The sequence below is a fragment of the Homalodisca vitripennis genome, chromosome 2 (genome assembly GCF_021130785.1).
Source record: "Homalodisca vitripennis isolate AUS2020 chromosome 2, UT_GWSS_2.1, whole genome shotgun sequence".
Classification (NCBI taxonomy): domain Eukaryota; kingdom Metazoa; phylum Arthropoda; class Insecta; order Hemiptera; family Cicadellidae; genus Homalodisca; species Homalodisca vitripennis.
The window spans coordinates 155,709,735-155,730,097 of NC_060208.1; positions in this window are offsets into that span (position 1 = coordinate 155,709,735).

The following is a 20,363-nucleotide window of genomic DNA, read 5'->3' on the forward strand; positions in this document are numbered from 1 at the left end:
ACTTATCGGTGTGCTAGTCGGAGGTCACATCAAATCACGTTCACAACTTATTTAATGTGATTTATGTTTCACCCAGTAACCACGAAGAATAATAAAAAATTTTTTTTAAACAAAAACACGAGAAATGAGAGTATTACATACATGTGTTGTTGACGCAATCTGCAACCATGTCGCTTTGTAGGGAGCCAGTTGTTGCTTTACTCGTATTTCCAATGTTGCGATATCATATTTTCCCAATATATATTTACAAATCACAAAATAATTTATAACATCAAATTATAAATAAGTTATGCAATTAAAGGTGCTCCACTCATGTAATAATATATTTTTAACTATATGCGAAAGTAAGTACTCGTATACATTTAAACCTGTACAATATGGTCTAAATATAGAACTAAAATTTTGATTTATTTCCACAATAGTACAATAATCCACGAAAATGAATACTGAAAACAATATAATATGTTCAGTCAACTTAGGGTATTTGGGACATTTTTCATTTTAATATGAACGTAAATAACATCAAATTACTCCTGAATAGGGCATCATTGACAAACCCATACAATAATCCCTCTGAATGATTACAGTTATGAGCTCCCTGATAACACTAGGATAATGTATTCTGTCAACATGGTTGTACATTTTATTAATTTTAGATCGATACTTGATTACTAACTAAGTAGATTATTACTAAAACTATAGTAAAGTGTTTTATTAGATATGTAAATTTATATACATTATTATAAATTGATTGCCAAGGATATTTAGGATATTAGTTTATGATAATTCTCTTCATATAAACCTTTCTCTATTTACGTAAAGAATAAATTATATTCATAAGATTTTTGTTCGTAAAATGTTAAAATATATATTTTGTCTAATTCCCTTATAATTGTCTGTAATTATTATATAAATATATATATATATATATATATATATATATATATATATATATATATATATATATATATTAAATACATTTTAAAATACACTCACTCATACATAATATTAACATACATCAAGTATGCGCAACTGCAGGTGCTCTGTAGTTAAAATTTAAATTCCCATTACACACAACTCAATTAGATATACTTGAACCTTGTTGATTTGAGACATTTTACCTAACTCTTATATTGAGCCACATTTGCCATCATTCCTGAATAAGAATAAATGTGGGCATAAGGGAGAAGTTCTTAAATAAAAGCTTAACTATAAAAGTAAATTTCATATACAACATTTTCCTAAATACCATGAGAGAAGTCTAAAACTTGTTACAGGGATAGTTTTGTTTTTACAGTAGTGAAGCTTTTTGTGTCAATTATAACAGTAGATGTACTTCTATTGCCGGTTTCAAAGATAATGAATGTACACATTATAACTATTTATTAAATAACAGAAAATGTCCCACAAGAAGTGTATTTTGTTTAGATTTGTAACTAGTCAGAAAATTACTGTTTATATAAAAAAATTCAGTACATTCAAATACACGAATTATTCGATGCATGTATTTGCTTTGGCTATATACATAGTGAAAATCGTGCCTATTTAAGGGGAGGCGGAATCCCTATCTCTGTAATGCTAAAATAAGGAACATTTTCTCAAAAACTACTAAGCCTATTGTTTTGAAATTTTTGTCAGTTATTCATATGCCTTTTATACATAGCCTGAGTTTTTTTTAAGTAGTTATATAAAAAAAATAAGTATGTTATAATTTTTTTCCCATGACACCTAAAATATTCAGATTTTTTTTTAAGATTTAATTTTTTTTTACCAAATTAGTTAACTTAAGGCCACAAAAAAAACTCAGGGTGTGTACAACTATTACATACATATTGTGTAAAAATTTGAACTCTCTATCTTCAGTATTTCCAGAGAAAATGTACCTTATGTCAAAAAAATATTGATTTTCGGAAAACGGCTAAAAACTAAAACTGTGCATTAAAACCCGCACATATGTCACGAGAATCCGTTTGCAGTTCAGGATTAGTTATTTTTCCTCTTCAATTATAGCTTTATTTTCTTCTACAGCTCCTTCAACAGCTCTGGTCATAGATTCTAAAGCCACCTGTTTACATTTTTCTTGCAATACCGTGTTATAGGGTCGGAATTTTGTAGGAGGCTGGGGGAGGTTCAGGATGCCGCATAAAGTTTGCGCAGCGGTCTGACCTTTTCCAATGCATCGCAGGCCATACACTAATCTAATATTTACATCAAAAAACTTCTTACTTGCTACATTAGGTATTTCAACTTTTTTAGAGTTGTTAAATTCTTCACAAAAGTTACAACGTGAGCAAAAGAGTTCTAGTTTCGACACTAAGCCAACATAATTCATGGAACGCAACTGTAAACCATTTTTCTTACAGTTTTTGCAAAGAGAACATTCTTGGAGTTTCTCTGATAGTATACTGATATCTATAATTTCATTCTTATAGCTATGATCTGTAGCATATTGGCTATACTCCGAAAAGTCAATTTTCTTTCATGAGCTCGACGCTTTGGTAGGCCTAGGCCTAGGAGAGCTAGGAACACTAGCAGATGAATGTACAGGTACACCTTGTACTACCTTCTTTTTTCCACGTCCACCAACTCCTTTCCTGCTTTTAGTTCTTTTATAAGTAGGTCTAGGCATTATGAATAAATAATACAACCAATAAACGAAATTGTAAGAATCACAAACGTTAGTAAAAACTTTCACAGAAACTAATAACGACCATAAAACAATAACAAACAAACAGGTTATGTTTACAATATTTATTCCCTAGCAACAGATGACAGTAAGCAGTTGTCTATATTCAGTGTTGCCATATGAAGCAAAATTAAATAACAACAGAAATGATGGGTAGATATAAGTATGTATGCAAGCGAAAATATTCTAGTAAAAACTGACCCTGCAACAAAAGTTCAAGGATTTATTTTGTAATGAAATATTTAGGTAACCCAGGTGTATTATATATCAATGAACTCGGAAAAATGTATATTTTAATAAAATACAATAAAAAAAGTTTGAAAAAAAAATATTTTTTTTTGTTCCGCCTCCCCTTAAAGCAAAAACAATATATACAACAACGCACATTTTCAGAAAGTCTAGTAACTTAGAATCTCTTCTGTATCTTAGTCAAACTAAATATGTGAAACGGAAATGTTCCACCATTGAATATTACCTCAAAAATAATTAGATTAAGTGCTGGTTTTCAGCAGAGACCGTTCCATCTGTAGGGATCAACATTCAACATTCATTCAGTTAATTAAGATCCATTACAAGCCTCCAACCCTTAACTGTTATGGATGTACGAATATTGCTGATGTACTGAAATGGTCATTAACCAAACTGACGCTATCTTATTACATTAACATAGTTCTGTCCATGATTATCTTGTACAATTTATGGTACAATTTATAACACTTTGCCAAATACTTAGGAACCTTTTCAAATCTGACACATATTCATAGATATATGATATTCATATTGTTTTCATTCATCATCACGTTGCATAATTCTCAACACGTAAGTCCTACTTTCTTCTTCAACACTTGCTGTAATTTAAATATGCCTTCTTAACATATTTTAATTAATTTTCACTATTACAGGGAATTGAATCGCAAAGATAGATGTGAACTTAAAATTTCAACAGCAAATTGTTGGGAATAGCAAATTTCTAATTACCACTGCGAATTATCTATCACACTATTGCTAAAATCAACTAATAATTGAATATACCTAATAACGACACTATATCTAATTTATCTCAATATATTTATAGTGAAAATAGGTTCACTTTATATTATTATTAGTGTATATTTCCTAGGTTTTTGCAACTAATATAATTTAGGACAATCAAGTGACAAATTAGACCTAAAAACGGACTAAACTTGTCTGGGGCATATTCAGCTAAGCAGAATAATATATTGGCTAGAATAATATCAAGGTAAACATTCTTTATGGCGTTGTAGAGTAAATGTATAGTTTCTGATTTAGATTATTTCTTCCACAACAGAGATATCTACAGCCACGCAAACGCATTTTCATAAAAAGCTTATAATATTAATAAATTCACTGCATGCTTAAAGCAAAGGAAGCGTGATTTTCAAAGAGCCTAAAATAACTTTTTCTGCTAATTAGCGGGGAATAACGGTACACACAGACTAATAAAGTTGTGAGCGGCGGCCAAGAGTTTAACATCAAACGCACATCAAAGAGTTAAACAATTTTAATACAGCACGAGGCTGTATATTGTGGAAACATTGGTGATAACGAGAAAGAGTTAAACACTCAGCAAACTTTAGAGAACACTGATGGTAGCTTACATCCTGAAGACTAGATCTAAGGTCACAAAGTGGCCTGGTGTGGGCTGCGTAATCTGCTTCATCACGGTATGCATGACCTTATGTCTATGTCCTATGAAAGGCGAGTAAAATAATGCTAAGACTTCAGGCTTAAAGCAATTTTTATCCTATCAGTATAATTTGAAACAAACTATAGTATAGAATATATTATTGAAATGAAGTTAATACTGTATATACGCGTTTGATAAAAGATGAATCATATGTTGTTGATTTGATAATTATAATTTATCAACGATAATAATTAATTATTTTTTCCATTTTACTGTTATTTTTTTACATCCCAGTTTGTAACTGTGTTCTGTCTACAGAGTTTAAGAGTCGTATACGTTATTTCTTTTCACTAGTTTAAGAATGATTAAATATTCATATCTTTAAAATGAATCCAAATCCCATTATTAATTAAGTGACATGGTAAATTACATGGTTTTAAAATCAAATGTCACAATCTTATTAAACCTAGTATTATTTTACAACTATAAAATTATACATCATTTACAAAATACTTTAACAAAACTTTATTACACGATATTATAAAATCCAATAAACTTATTAAATTTGACTTTAGTTGTCAATCAGATAATTTTTAATTTACACGATTTCCAGTTATGAGATTTATGTATTCTAAATATTTATATATGACAGTCCGACTTTCATCCTTAATAAATATAGTGATTTTTTTACATTTTTTACAAAATGTAATATATATATATATATATATATATATTTATAAACTTATATGCAGAATTTTAAACGCATACTGTCTCTAAGACCTATTGGTTTACAATAACAATCAAATATCAGCACAGTACTCGTAAATAAAACTAAAAATACAGCAAGTTTTGAAATTCATCATTAACTTGAAGTTATATTGGTAAGTATATATCGTAATAAGATCAATACTAATATAAATGTAATTACGAATTCCATAAAAGTCACAGGTAAATTTATATTTTGTTAAATCAATGTTCTTGCTTAATTACCCTAACCATATTTTAGCTTCTTTATTTGTAAAATATTAGTGTTATATGGTAGTAAATCATAATACGCCAGATTGCACGGAGTGAGGAGGTCTAATATATACAAGACGCTGTCAACTCGATATTTAAGACATGACACGGGTCTAACCCTGACAGCATTACTGAGCAACGGATGCATAATTCAGGTCTGGTAGTTGATGCATTATGCCATCCTAGGTTTTGTACTTTATTTCATGTTTACTTGTATCTAACTAGCTTAATGGATATATTTGCAGAATAAAAATATATTAACTTTAAATAATTCGTTATACAGGGTGATTCAAAACTAAACGGCAATCTCTCGGGAGCTTATTCTATAGCTAAAAACAAGTAAAAAAGTTCATATAACCATATGCCCGGAAACGCTTCGTTAGCGAGTTACGCCTAGCGAAAGATTTCGCCCGGATTTCAGAACCCTTGGTGAAGTCAGGCCGTATAAAAATAGTAAAAGTAGTTACAAAGATACAAATACGATTGTTTTTTATGTTTTTATATCAGACAAATTTATTAAAATTCGTCTCAGAGCTGTAAATGCAATACTTTCAGAGATATCTTACGTAAAACACAAGAATTGGTGCAAAGAAATAACACATTTTTGTGTTTAACGTAAGATTACTTCCATAAATGTTAAATAAAGGTCATTTTTGTCTTAAACAGATTTGTAGAACATTTAATTCTGAAAAGATTCATGTGAATTACTTAGGAAAAAATTAATAATAGGTATTGAAATTTACCTTTATTTAAAAATAAAACAGACGCACAAAAATGCATATTCTTATCTGCATAAAATATTAACTAATGTTTAGGTTGTGAGTAACAGCTGATCATTTATTTAACACTTTTTATCGTCATATTTTCTTTGCAAAGGTTGGCAATATCAGCTGATCAACAATTAAGTTCATGAAGTAATATTTGAATAACCTTTATGGAGGTTTTTGTATTGCGGCGTGTGTAGATTGTATTTTGTGAGATCCTGTGATTATTTGGAAATATTTTATACAAGTGTATAAAATATTTTATTAAATATTTATTTTTCAAATATTTTATTAAATATTTATTTTTCAAATATTTTATTAAATATTTTTATAAAAGTGTATGTAATTATCTTAGTAAATAATGGCAGATAATGTAAATGGTATGTATTCGTTTGAAGAGTATACGGACATGATACTGATTTACGGCAAAGTTAACAAGAATGGTTTAGCTGCAGTTCAGGAATATCGTGATACTTTTCCACATCGAAGAACACCTGATCGCAAAACATTTGAAGCTGTGGAGAGAAGACTTAGAGAAACTGGTAGCTTTAAACAGAAGCGAATAGATACTGGTCGCCAACGTAGCGCAAGGAAATATAATAATGAACAAGCAATAATAAATACTGTAGAATTATCACCAACTACAAGCACCAGACGATTATCACGTCAGTTAAATATTTGCCAGTCAAGCGTATGGCGGACACTTCATGAAGCACAGTTGTGCCCATTCCATATAACACGTGTTCAAGACTTATTACCGCAAGATCTTAATAAACGGAAGATGTTCTGCCGCTGGTTAAGAAGAAATTGTTTACGACATCAGTATTTTCTTCGGCGTATTCTCGTTACTGATGAATCCTGTTTTACTAGAAATGGAATTGTAAATTTTCGTAATACCCATACTTGGGCTTACGACAACCCACATGAAACTGCGACGAGGCATTTTCAACATACATTTTCAGTCAATGTATGGCTTGGTGTTCTGGGTGATAATTTGATTGATCCATTTTTCCTCCCTAATCGACTTAATGGAGTAGCGTACTTAAATTTTTTAAGAACAAACCTGCCTACCCTATTGGAAGATATTCCTGTTCAAAACAGAATAAATGCATGGTTTATGCACGACGGAGCACCTCCAAATTTTTGTAATGATGTGAAAAACTATTTAAATGATACATACGGTAGACAATTTATTGGTCGAAATGGACCAGTAAAATGGCCACCATGTTCTCCTGACCTCACGCCAGCAGACTTTTTCTTATGGGGTTGGATGAAGTCAATTGTTTATTCAAAACGGATTAACACCATAGAGGAGTTACGTAATCGCATTACAGAGGCGGCAGAAACTATCAAGAATGCTCCAAACGTCATGAAACGCGCTAGAAAAGACTGGATTCGTCGTGCGAAAACGTGCATTGCTAACAACGGAGGACACTTTGAGCAACTATTATAGGTGATTATTACAGTTTTATAAAGGTAAATACATTTTATGTTAATGTTCAGTCTAGAATAAATGGTCAGCTGTTACTCACAACCTAAACATTAGTTAATATTTTATGCAGATAAGAATATGCATTTTTGTGCGTCTGTTTTATTTTTAAATAAAGGTAAATTTCAATACCTATTATTAATTTTTTCCTAAGTAATTCACATGAATCTTTTCAGAATTAAATGTTCTACAAATCTGTTTAAGAAAAAAATGACCATTATTTAACATTTATGGAAGTAATCTTACGTTAAACACAAAAATGTGTTATTTCTTTGCACCAATTCTTGTGTTTTACGTAAGATATCTCTGAAAGTATTGCATTTACAGCTCTGGGACGAATTTTAATAAATTTTTCTGATATAAAAACATAAAAAACAATCGTATTTGTATCTTTGTAACTACCTTTACCATTTTTATACGGCCTGACTTCACCAAGGGTTCTGAAATCCGGGCGAAATCTTTCGCTAGGCGTAATTCGCTAACAAAGCGTTTCCGGGCATATGGTTATATGAACTTTTTTACTTGTTATTAGCTATAGAATAAGCTCCCGAGAGATAGCCGTTTAGTTTTGAATCACCCTGTATAAGTTTATAAAGTAAAATTATGGCATAACGTTTTTTGAGGTCACTTATCACATATAATACTCATTATAGTTCACCTTAACCATAATATAACATAAACAAATATTACACACAAAGGCTCTGAAATTTCTTTGAAAATTTTCTTTATCTGAAAAAACGGGCAATCTTGATTTTTAAGCTGAAGTCTAAATATAAAACGATTAAAGAGTCTTTAAATGTTGATATTATATTATTTATATCATGATATAACTGGATGCCAGACATCTTTTACTATTTACATTCAATAAAAATACAATAAAATAATTATTATTAAGTATCAAGTTCTCAAATTAGAAGGTGGCATTTTTAAGTGCAGAGGACATTCATCGTAACGGAAATTTTCACTTTTTAATGTAGGAAAAAAGACTACTACATTTAACAGTATACGTTATTATTTACAAATTGCGAACTAATTGCTACACTTAATCAGCTAGTAATCAGCTAGTATACATTTATTTTACAATGTTACCGGCTTTTTACTAAAGCGATTGCACTAGCCGTATTATTTTTATTGCCATGTTGTACCGTTATTATAGTACAAATATTACATTACTTTGGAGCTAATACTTTATAAATCAAAACAACCTTTCGGAAATACTTGATTTATTCCGAATTAAAGTTCACCCAAAAATTTAATGAAGTTTACAAACTTTAGATTTGATTTTCTTCAAAAACTTCTCACAATCAGTCAAATCTAATTAAGAGTCTGTTCAAAAAAATGAATTAAAATTAAAATTAAACTAAAAATGTATACTTCTCCAAAATGGTTTAAATTAACAAAATAAACTAAAAAGTTCTCTTCTCAAAATATTCAAAATCAAAATAACACAAAACTTGATATTAACTTTACGATCAAAGTCTAATTGAAAATACTTCAGAAATTGAATAAATGCACAGACTTACTTTGAAGACTATGGAGGTTGATAGGAAACTAATACGCACTAAAGAAAATTATTAACTTGATTTAAATTACACCCGATAAAAAGAATTACTCTATATCCCAAACTAGAGGATTAGAGGAAGAACTACTGCTTCTCAACTGGTCGTCTGCACCCTGTCGTCGACACTCGAACACTGCTCCCTCTCTCTCAAACCAACCGGATCGGGAACGTATCACCGTAGACATCTCGATCAGCTGTTTTACTTGTCTCGAACCAACAAACAATGTCCACGCACCGCGTCTAGTTAACAAAAGAGCCTATTTCCTACCGCGATTCAGCATTATGATTACAACTACGGTACAATGTAATGATTTAGGAGTTCATCCTAAAATTGTAGTGCCTAATTTGTCTGTGTATTAACCGACCGTACAATCGCACTGAAAAAGACAAATAAATAGTATTAACAGATATAACGGGCAAATTAGATAAGAATTACAGGGATTATTATGTTATAGAAAACGATTATGTAAAAGTTGTAAACGTTTTTTTCCGTTTTTTTTATTTCCCTCTGCAGTCAAAGATCATGTTAATTTTAATTTTATCGTTGGAATACGTTCTAAATCTTATTGTTACTAAAACAATATTCAATACATTCAACGTAATAAAGTATGTTATAATTTTACGTATTAATAAAAGGTTCCAGGCATAACACAACGCGTAACGGCTACCATGAATGACTGAAACATTTGTAAAACCATGTCTTTTATACATGTAAACAAAGAAACATAATGTCATTGTGATAAACTAGCGTCACTTTAGATAACGACCATTTCAGCGAATCAGCAACATTTGCACATCCATTACAGTTAAGGGTTGGAAGCTCGTAATGCATCTTAATTAACTACGTAGATGTAGAGTGCTGATATACAGATGAGTCGGCTTCAGCAGAATATTGCTGTTGAATATTGTTGAGTGAATATTCAATGAAGGAAGATTGCAATAAGTAACCCGTTTCTAGTAACGGGTAACATTTTATTTTATTTCTAATTTTATCGGTTACATATAATGATAACATGAAAATAAATATGGACATTTAGTACTATTAAATATATGAGAAATATTTTAGTTGATATTCTGTTCATTTAACCCAATCGTGTACACAGTGATTTATTTTATAATATACACTAAAGAGGGATTTTATAATATGTATATGAAACATAGCTTCATTCCCAAGGATTGATGGATTTCTACATCAATTAATGTACTATCCAAAAACTCAATATAAATCAAATTTAATATTACATCCAACTTTTATTGTGTGATTAATGGTAAGATTTCTGATATTTATATTTACATGATAATTGTATTCTCTTTCATAATATTAAAGTTTACTATAAAAAGTCAATTTCGTAGTCAGATAGCATATAAATAATTTATAACAAATAGCTAAAAGAAAGGTTAGCTAAAAGTATAAACAGCAAAGCATGGAAGGACTCCTATACTTGAGTAAAAAAATATTTCACGGATCTTAAAGTTAGATCTCTTTCCAGTATGTGAATCCTTGACATACATTGTAACTACAGAGTGTAAGACTTTATATTAAATCAAGATTGTAATATAAAGAGCTAAAATTTTGCTATAAAATAATTATGAACAATACAGTATGGAATAACCTAAAACAAATGTTCGTATTCGTCTGATATAAACATGTATGTAAGGCTTTTGTGTGTTTTCATGAAATTTATACATGAAAGAAATCCATCACCTGACATTTTAATACACAAATTTAACAAATTCAAACAGGTTCAAGAGTATTCGATAATACTGGATATTGATGTAGTTTGGTTATAGTCGGTGACATTCTGTTCATTTCACTGTGATGGACTTCGTGTTAAAACCGTCCTTTAACGTTGGCCAATCCATTAGTACTCGTACACTGGAGGTGTTAACAGTAATGAAAGTTTCAAAGGATCCGGCACTAGTTGATGACACCTATTTCAAGAGCATTGCAAGTAGATTTGTTCTATTACAACTAGGAAAACTATGAAAAAATAGTTTTGTTGGTATATAATATGAATATATTTTGTGTATGGCTAGCAATTGTGTAAATGTAGAATAGATGAAATGTTTTGCACGTATTTTAAAATTTTTTAAAAACTAAATTTCAAATTATATAAAGGTTTTAAAAACATATATGATATCAATATAATGTTAAGGGTCTTGTTTGAAGAAAATTCAATGCAGTGAATCACACATATTTGAATAATTTAATATATAATAAATTTGAAAACTATTGTACAAATGTCGGTTATATTTCAATACACTTTTATTCTCACACTATAAGAGGTTTTATATATATATTGATGAACCTCGGATTAGTTTAGTATGGTTCAAATAAACCACACGCACACATTTTCGTATTAGTAGAGTATTATAATAAAACACAGATAGATACACCATGTATATATGTAATATTAAAGTAAGATAAAAAACCATTTCCAAAAGAAATAACTTTAATTCAATTAGTAATAAAAGGATTTAGGTACGTATTCAATATCAAATTTAAATATTTCACCCACCTTCTTCCATCGCTATAATTTCTTTATGTTTTTCCAAGCTTTCTCCTCCATAATTATTATCAAAATTATTCAGCAGTTTCCTGCATAAATCATCTAATTTGTACTCCATAAATCATGTTACCAAGATTTCCTCCTTTCTGTCTGATAACTATCACTATTATAAAATTGTTATAGTTGACACAAATATAAATATTTTATATTTCTGCATAGTGATTTTCTATATAATTCACCCGTTATATTAAAATATTCAGTAATTCCTATCAACTGTCATATTTGTTTTTTTTCGCCATTTGCTAATAAGAAGATCTGTTTTTTTTAAAGATCTGTATTGCCGTTACCTTAAATTTAAAGAGTCCAAAGAGTAAATAATTTCCTCACCTATACTTAAACACATTGAGTATACGGTGAAATTGAAAGTTCTAGTTTAACAAATATTGCAAAATTTTCTATTTATATCCAAGATCAGTATTTAACTATATATTATCTAAATAGGTATAATTAAATTTCTAGTGCAGCATGAATTTGAATTAATTATTATATGATTGTATAGTGTAATAGTTAAAGGTAGGAGTACGCTACATTTAATGTCGTTCAACATGTAGCTCATTGTATTCTCTAGACATTCTGTCAACCAGTAATAAGACAGAAAATACAGTAGACTATTCACCCTCAGGCTTAAAGAAATTAACACGCCAGCCTACTGAGTATTTAAACTTCTGTTTAAATGACGCTCAGCAAAATCCCAATAAAGGGCACGAACCATCATTGAACTGTATCTATGTGTAAAATAAAAATAAAATGTAAATTCGATAGAAATAGTTGGAATGCACCTGTAGCATAAATACATAGGAAAATTAAAACTTAATTCCTTAAATATTTTGGGAGCATATATAAACGAAAGTATTTTAGGTTTTGAAGTAGTATTGACAATACATAGCTAAAATGTATTATGTAATGTCTCAAGAAATATTCTGCCAATATAGGAATGGTACGGTAAGGCAGTGGTTTTTCTGGTTAACTTTGATAACGGGATGCAATAGCGGATGTTCACTTGACGATTTCTTTAACTTTGTGATAGGATAGTCGTAGTCCAAGAGCGTCGGTGATGAGGTAGTTTTGCGTAGGGAAAGAGTCAGTATAAAAACCTTTAATACGTGAATCTCGGCGGAGTAAAGTTGGATGTGTTTTCAGGTCCTCATTATTTTACAATCTGCGCGTGATTTTGTGAAGTAGCAATAGTTAATTAAGGATTTTTATGTGGAAAGTTTGTTTACAGCTAATAGTAGTATCTTTTACATTAATTAGTGTATTATTTTGATACAAAGGAGAATTAAAGGTTTTGAGACTACAAAATTATCACTAGTTTTCAAAATAGTGCATGTTGTTGCAGTTGTTGTTTAAGTAAACTTTTCTAATTTTCAAGTAGTAAAATATGATTTGTAATAGAAATGTACACGAGTCAAAATAAAATTAATACATAAGAGAGGTAGTTTATGTAAATATTATTAGGTACTTAGGTCATAGTCGAATTGGAGTTTTAACTTTACATCCATACAATTAATAAAAATAACTGTAATAAAAATGTTTTAAAGACAATTGACAAATTATTCTCCTCTCTATTTTTCTTATTAAATAAATATATATATATATATATATATATATATATATATATATATATATATATATATAAATTAGTATTAAAAATGGAAACAAATTTTGTGGATATTGATTATTTGCCTACAGCTACCCCCCGCAATAATCATGTGAAAAAAGCAGATTTTAAGGAACGGGTTAATTTTTTAACTTTGAAAAACGTATATGGAGCTTTGTAACTACCAGAGGATAGATCGGTAGCTCCAAAAATATGGTAGACATTTTAAACATTTAGGCACTATCTGATAAGGTAGATTAACATATTTATTTCATTTATCTTGTTACAGTAACAAAGTTTAAACGATTTTAGTTAACTTTTGCATTATATTCCTTTTATCAAACATAATTTTATATAATAATAAAAACACCTATACATATACTTTGGAATTAATACGACATGGACTTTTAAATTAACGCGCCATTTTAAAAACCCACCAGGTTAACAAATTAACCTCTAAAAAGATTTGAAATGCCAGACTATTAAGTTTGACAAGTTTCCAAGATGTATAGTTGGTATTATTACAATTACTACAGGTAGGAGCATATGTCGCGAAAAGAGCTTCTCTGAGGCTGCATAAAAGATTGAATAGGCTTTAAAAACTTTTGACTAATTGTGTTAGTATGTATATATTAAAGTGACAAATGATATTTAGTTTATTAATATGTTTGTTCTGCACCTTTCTGGCATCACGATTACCACTGTAAAAATACGTATTACTTAGAAAAATATATAAATCATTCTTTGTTGCAAATAAATTATAAATTATAAAAAATAATCATCATCAGAGATAAAGTAGAAGCCTGCCAGATTCAGGCAAGTGAAAGCTCTCTGAATTGCTTTCTCTACATGGCCTCGCTATATGATTCCTCACACGGAAACTCTCATCTGATACGTGCCCTTGTCTTCTAACTCACATTGTAGCATTACAGGTCTTTATCATTTGAAGTAATCTGTATTTTCCAAAAGAAATATCTATACATGTGCATTCATGTACTCTTGTCTGCAAGGTGTATTATTATTTTCACAAGCAAAGGTTGAACTATACAAGAACACGAGTTTAGACTATTCCTTTTTTTATAATGCTTCATGAGTTAATAGAAAAAGAAGAAGAAGATCAAATGGATATAATGATTACATATATAAAAAAATACATACAACATTTGAAATTAATCAACTGTTATAGCTTCATTACCATCAGTCAGTAATATTAAAACGCATTTAGTATTTCTTTATAAAATTTTAAGACTATATAAGAAACTAAGTTTTAAATCGATATATTACAATATCCAATGATATTTTTTTATGTTATTTTTAGTAAAACTGAATGTTCTACTGTTTAAGCACATTTAAAATCTGCTAGGGAACTGACTGAGATTTATATTTTAAGGAGTGAAGCATTTATCAACTATTATGAGAAGTTTTTTATTCGTTATCTAATGTAACAATTGTTTGAGTGTAAGATTTTAAAAATTGGTCATATAGCATTAATATATAATTATTACACAATATCAGTAACTGTGTATAAACCATGAAACTCCTCGTAGAGGAATATATTATATTAGTAACCAAAAGGAACACAAATTTAAGCTTTAATTTTGATATAACTGTTTAATCATGGAACTGACCTTGTATAAAGCACTTAAAACTTAAATTAAGCCAATAGTATGGAGTAGGTTTCAAATTTAATTTGGAGCATATTAGTGCTGTTGTTTAAATTTTGTAATCTTCAGTTATCTCTCTCTCTCTCTCTCTCTCTCTCTCTCTCTCTCTCTCTCTCTCTCACACACACACACACACACACACACACACACACACACACACACACACACACACACACACACACACACACACACACACTCACACACACTCACACTCACACACACACACACACACACACACACACACACACACACACACACACACACACACACACACACACACACACACACACACACACACACACACACACACACACACACACACATATAATATATATTATATAACATTACTTATTACTCTATCCCTTACGCCCTAAATGGAATAGAAACTTCGATGGTAGAAGCTTTTTCGCTTTGTTAGACTTTTTAGTCTACATGACTGAACCTCACAAAACTTACCATTAATTTTTATATAATTCACCAAAAATGGTTAAATACGATGCTTTGCAAATGCAATTCAACATAACCGAAGCAATTCAAAACAAATTTTATTCTTTAGAACCAAGTTATGTACCTAATCAAAATCCAATACGTTTGTAGAATGTTGCAGATTCAAATAAGCTGTTTTGAAATATGGGCAAATGGACATCAGTGTTTCTCCTTTGAAAACATTATTTCTCTGTCGAAACATACAAATTTATATATAAAAAAATATAAAATTTATTATCAAAGCTTTGGTTTATGATATTAATTCTTTATTGTTACTACTACCCAATATGTGGGTAAGGATTGTGTGATGTTATAGTAGCATGCTTACTGGGCAAGTGACTTTTCTGGGTTTGAGCCCTGATAGAGCTAGTACTCTTTGTATTAATTACATATTAAAATTAAATGAGGTTATTTTTTTAACTAATCTTATGGTTGTGACTACACTTTTTATGTTTTACAAGAAAATGTTATAAAGAAGGTTGTACAAACAGAAACCCGTCGAATTTAGCTATTTATTCAAAGATTGACCAGTTATTTATGAAAATTATTATTATATTCTTTTTCCATGTTTTTATGTAAATATTCATACAATAATAACATGCAATATAATACTAAAATTAATAATATTAGATAACCTATGCGATAATATTAGATTTAGTAATAACTTTGGAAATAAATAAATTATGCAAAATATTTACATGATCTTTAAGTTTTGAGACCTGAAAGAATCTATGTTATTGCAACTACACATACGAACTACTTCAAATATATTAGTACATGGCCTGGTGGGTTGTTGAAAATGTACTTTATTTCCAACTGAGGAATATTGGATTTGTTTCACAAATACAGACCCTTAGAATTGGTGATTTAATTTAATCCAAATTATGAGACACAAAACATTAATTAATAAACTAAGGGCTGTTTTAAGCATAAGCAAATACATTATAAAAATGAAGTTCCCATAAGTAAAAGTTAGAAATTATAATACTTTGTACAAATTCCTATACAAATGCAGGTTTGGTTTATTTTAGGAATTTTTAGTGTGTATTATCACATGGGGAGAGAATATTTACAGTTAAAATGATGTCAACTCGATTTTTATGACATGATACATGTCTACCCCTGACAGCATTACTAAGAGACTCATGCATAATTCAAGTCTTGTGGTAGATGCATTGTGTCATCTTGCGTTTAACGTCTAAACCTCATTTTAGGTCTTTACTAGTTTTTAAGTAGATTATTAAAAATGTTTTAATACTGGCAGTGAAAAAATTATTTATGTTCCTTTATGTTATGTTATGCTATATACATTTAGAAACTAAAAATTAAAATGATATAATATTGAAATGTGGGTATAGTAATGATAATAATTAATATAATCACTACGCTAGTTAATAGTACCTTATTAAAATTACGACCCATCTTGCTATAATTGCCAGTTACTTTTTGTACTAAAGATATGCCCAATTGGGTTAAATTACATTGAATAACTGAATTATTCTGTGAGAACAGCAGATATAAAATCAATTTTTTGCTACAGACAGACACAGAAAAAACTCTTTTCTTGCTGATGTGTGACTACGTTCAGCCAATAAGGTTATTTTAGAACCTTGGTATAATTTATTACAGCCTCTTCATCTTTATTCATATTTTATTTTAAATTTTTCTATACACATAAAAAATAATTACTAAAATTAGTAAATAATAACTTTCTTTAACATAGAATTAACAATCAAGTGACGTTAAGATTCTCAGTTAACTAATATAAAACTGGTTTATTTTAAATCCTACTTGTAAATAGCATAATAATTATAACCTAATACATTTGGTGTAATTATTAGTGTTGTGTATAGTTTTTTATTAAGGGCATGTTTATAAAGTTAGTGAAGTTGATAAACATCATGGTGTTGTGATTCCTGACTCAGGCGTGCCACAACGCTTTGATAAGATTTGTTTATTTTAACCTAGTTTGCAATTATGCATTAGGTTAGTTCTTTACCTGAAGAAGTTATCAGATTGCAGATCTCGAAACGTTGTGTTACTGATTTCTTGTTTCACTGAACGATGGCAAATGTCCGGAAAAAGTCCTGTTTCCTTCAAAATATATCGAATGTAGGAACCTTCGTGATTGGAAAATTTAGAGGATTTCAAATAATAATAAAGGAGAAATGTATTAAGATCGTGATTTTGGAACGGCAAGATGCTAAACAACTTTATTTTACAGTATAATAAACCATACTAATGACACGAATTTAATTTACACATTATTTTACGATTCGAAGTATGTATCTAAACCATATCCATTCCATGAACATTGGCTACAATACACAAGCAAATTTTAACTGATACAGAAACAATTTTTTCTCCGGTTCCAACTGATGCTACTAAATAAGTCTTCTATACAAAGGAATTACTCGTGTGGTATATACCCGCGGTGCCTCTTTTATCACTCCAGTAGGGGATGAGCTATTGGGTTAACTTCTGAAGCATGAAGCCGGGAAATAAAATCGTAATAAAACTAACAAAAGTAAATCAGAAGTTAGTTTAAGTAAAGCAAACTATTTAAATGAAGCCCTTAGGAAACTATACAAGTGTGTTATTACTAAATTAAGACAAATTAGATGAATTTAAAAAAACATATAAATTAAAGACAAATTTCAATTTACATTCTTTCTTTGTTGAGGCAAGGAATTATACTTATGGTATTCGTATTTGTATTTAATTGTAATTTATTTCTTTTCATAATCCTATACAATATTTAATTCTTACTAATCTTTACAAAAAAGTAAAATCATAATTTACTGCATGTGGAAATAAAAAGAATTTTAATAGCCTATATTATGTTTAAGTATGAGACTACTTTTAGTCGTTCGTATAATAGATGAAGAATGCAAATTTCTTACCTTGAACGGTGTTTCAGTGTTGTCACATCAGAAGGGCATTCAGATGCTGATGACTTGCTGATGACCTACTGATGTCTGACCTATTTCTAAAGTAACCTTCAGTTTATAATGCGGTAATGGAATTCCATATCTTTAGAGGGAGTCAATATAAGATCTATAACATTTCAAAATATAAGTATATATATATATAATAAGAATTGCTCGTAATTAAAATGAAAGCAAAGTCTGACGTTAAAAATCCGTAGATAATAAAAAAATTAAACATGAATTTATTCGTAATGACCATAACTGCTACCTTCGCTTAGATTTTGTGAACAATAATAATTGTATTGTAATAGTACGTCGATCTTTATCATAGGTATTTAGGTGAACTTTGTCGTAATCCTGCTGTAATAGACCTGGTGAGGCGATGGCGAATCGCCTATATAACACGTAACTCTCGTATATGCATAAGTAGCAAGACAGAATAGCAAAAAAGATGTACCCAACATATTGTATGGAAATAATTCAATGTTGCTATATAGAATAAGAGTTAACTTAAGAACATCAAAGAGTAATTAAAATTAAAGGTGTAAAATATAAATAAATTTTGGGAAAAGAACTAATTTACGACGTAACTACCATGGGAAGGTTTTTATAGCTTTACTGTTAGTACAAAATATATTCTTTATTGTAGTTTAAAATATTAACGCTTAATGCATAAATGTCTGTGGTAACTATACTTAATAAAATAGTCAGTGTTCTCGTATATAACACTTTTAAAGAGAATCTAGTTATACCTATACCAGATCAGTGGTTAAGTGTGTTTCAACGCTCAATATGTAACAAAAAAGTACGTATTAAGAAATACGGCATTATTTAAACGTTTTTTCTATGAGAGATCCGTCTTGTTTATACTTTCTTGTATATTCAGCCCGTACTGCTTTTTTGACTAAGGATTTACTTACGGAACTTTATTTCATGCAATACGATATTCTCTTAAAACTGCCTTACTAAAGACTGTTTAAGTAATATCATCGTCTATGTAACTATTCCACATATTGTTACACTTATTACATATCTAGTTAAATAATAAATCAACAGTATTTAAATACATAATATAGGACAAAGGATTTATAGCAAAATACACCAGGAGGAACAAATAAATCAATGAGTAACTAATGTTTAACACAGAACTATTTCTTGGTGAAGCTAAAGTGGAACAATATTACAATACCACAACAAATACAATCTGAGAGGGGTTCTTGGTATGTAAATGTAATTTGCAAAGAAGCATTTTCACAATGGGCAATTAAAAAGACCCTCCTGTTTTGTGGCAGCTGTTATTAAAGAGGGGAATTTCATATTGCTGCAACTGTGTCTGAATACTGGTAAAAATCCTGTCATTATTTCGTTTTATAATTATAATAAATATAAAATATGTAAGGATATGTAATATGAAAATTATAAAAATTATAAAATTTTTGTAATATATTTCTTCATAATATTATTAATGCGAATGGGTCTTTGTTTGTTTCTTTTGCTTTCACGCGTACACTGTTCAAACGATTGTACTGAAATTTTGCCTGGACATTCATAGGGTCCCGACGTGAATAGAGTTAGGCCTATTCTTATTCCGAAAATCACTCCGGACTACATTCCACTGGTTTATAGCGCAGGTTAAAATCACATTTTGGTCTCCAAAGTGGTGACATATTAATTTAAGAGGCTGTTAAGTATAACGTATTGTTTCACGAACAAATTTTATTATAACAGCATCACCATATATATGTCTTAATTATTTAAACACTGTTTTTAATTTGCTTTTATTTATAGAGTGAAAACATAAGAAAGTAGCATCACTTCCAACTTATTATTGTATTTTTTATCTTACTCCAAAACTAAATTGTGAATGTGTACTTGTCGGGTGTAGAATTTGATTTGATATACGGGTGTGGAACTGTATATTATTTATAGAAGCTAAAGGAAAAAAACG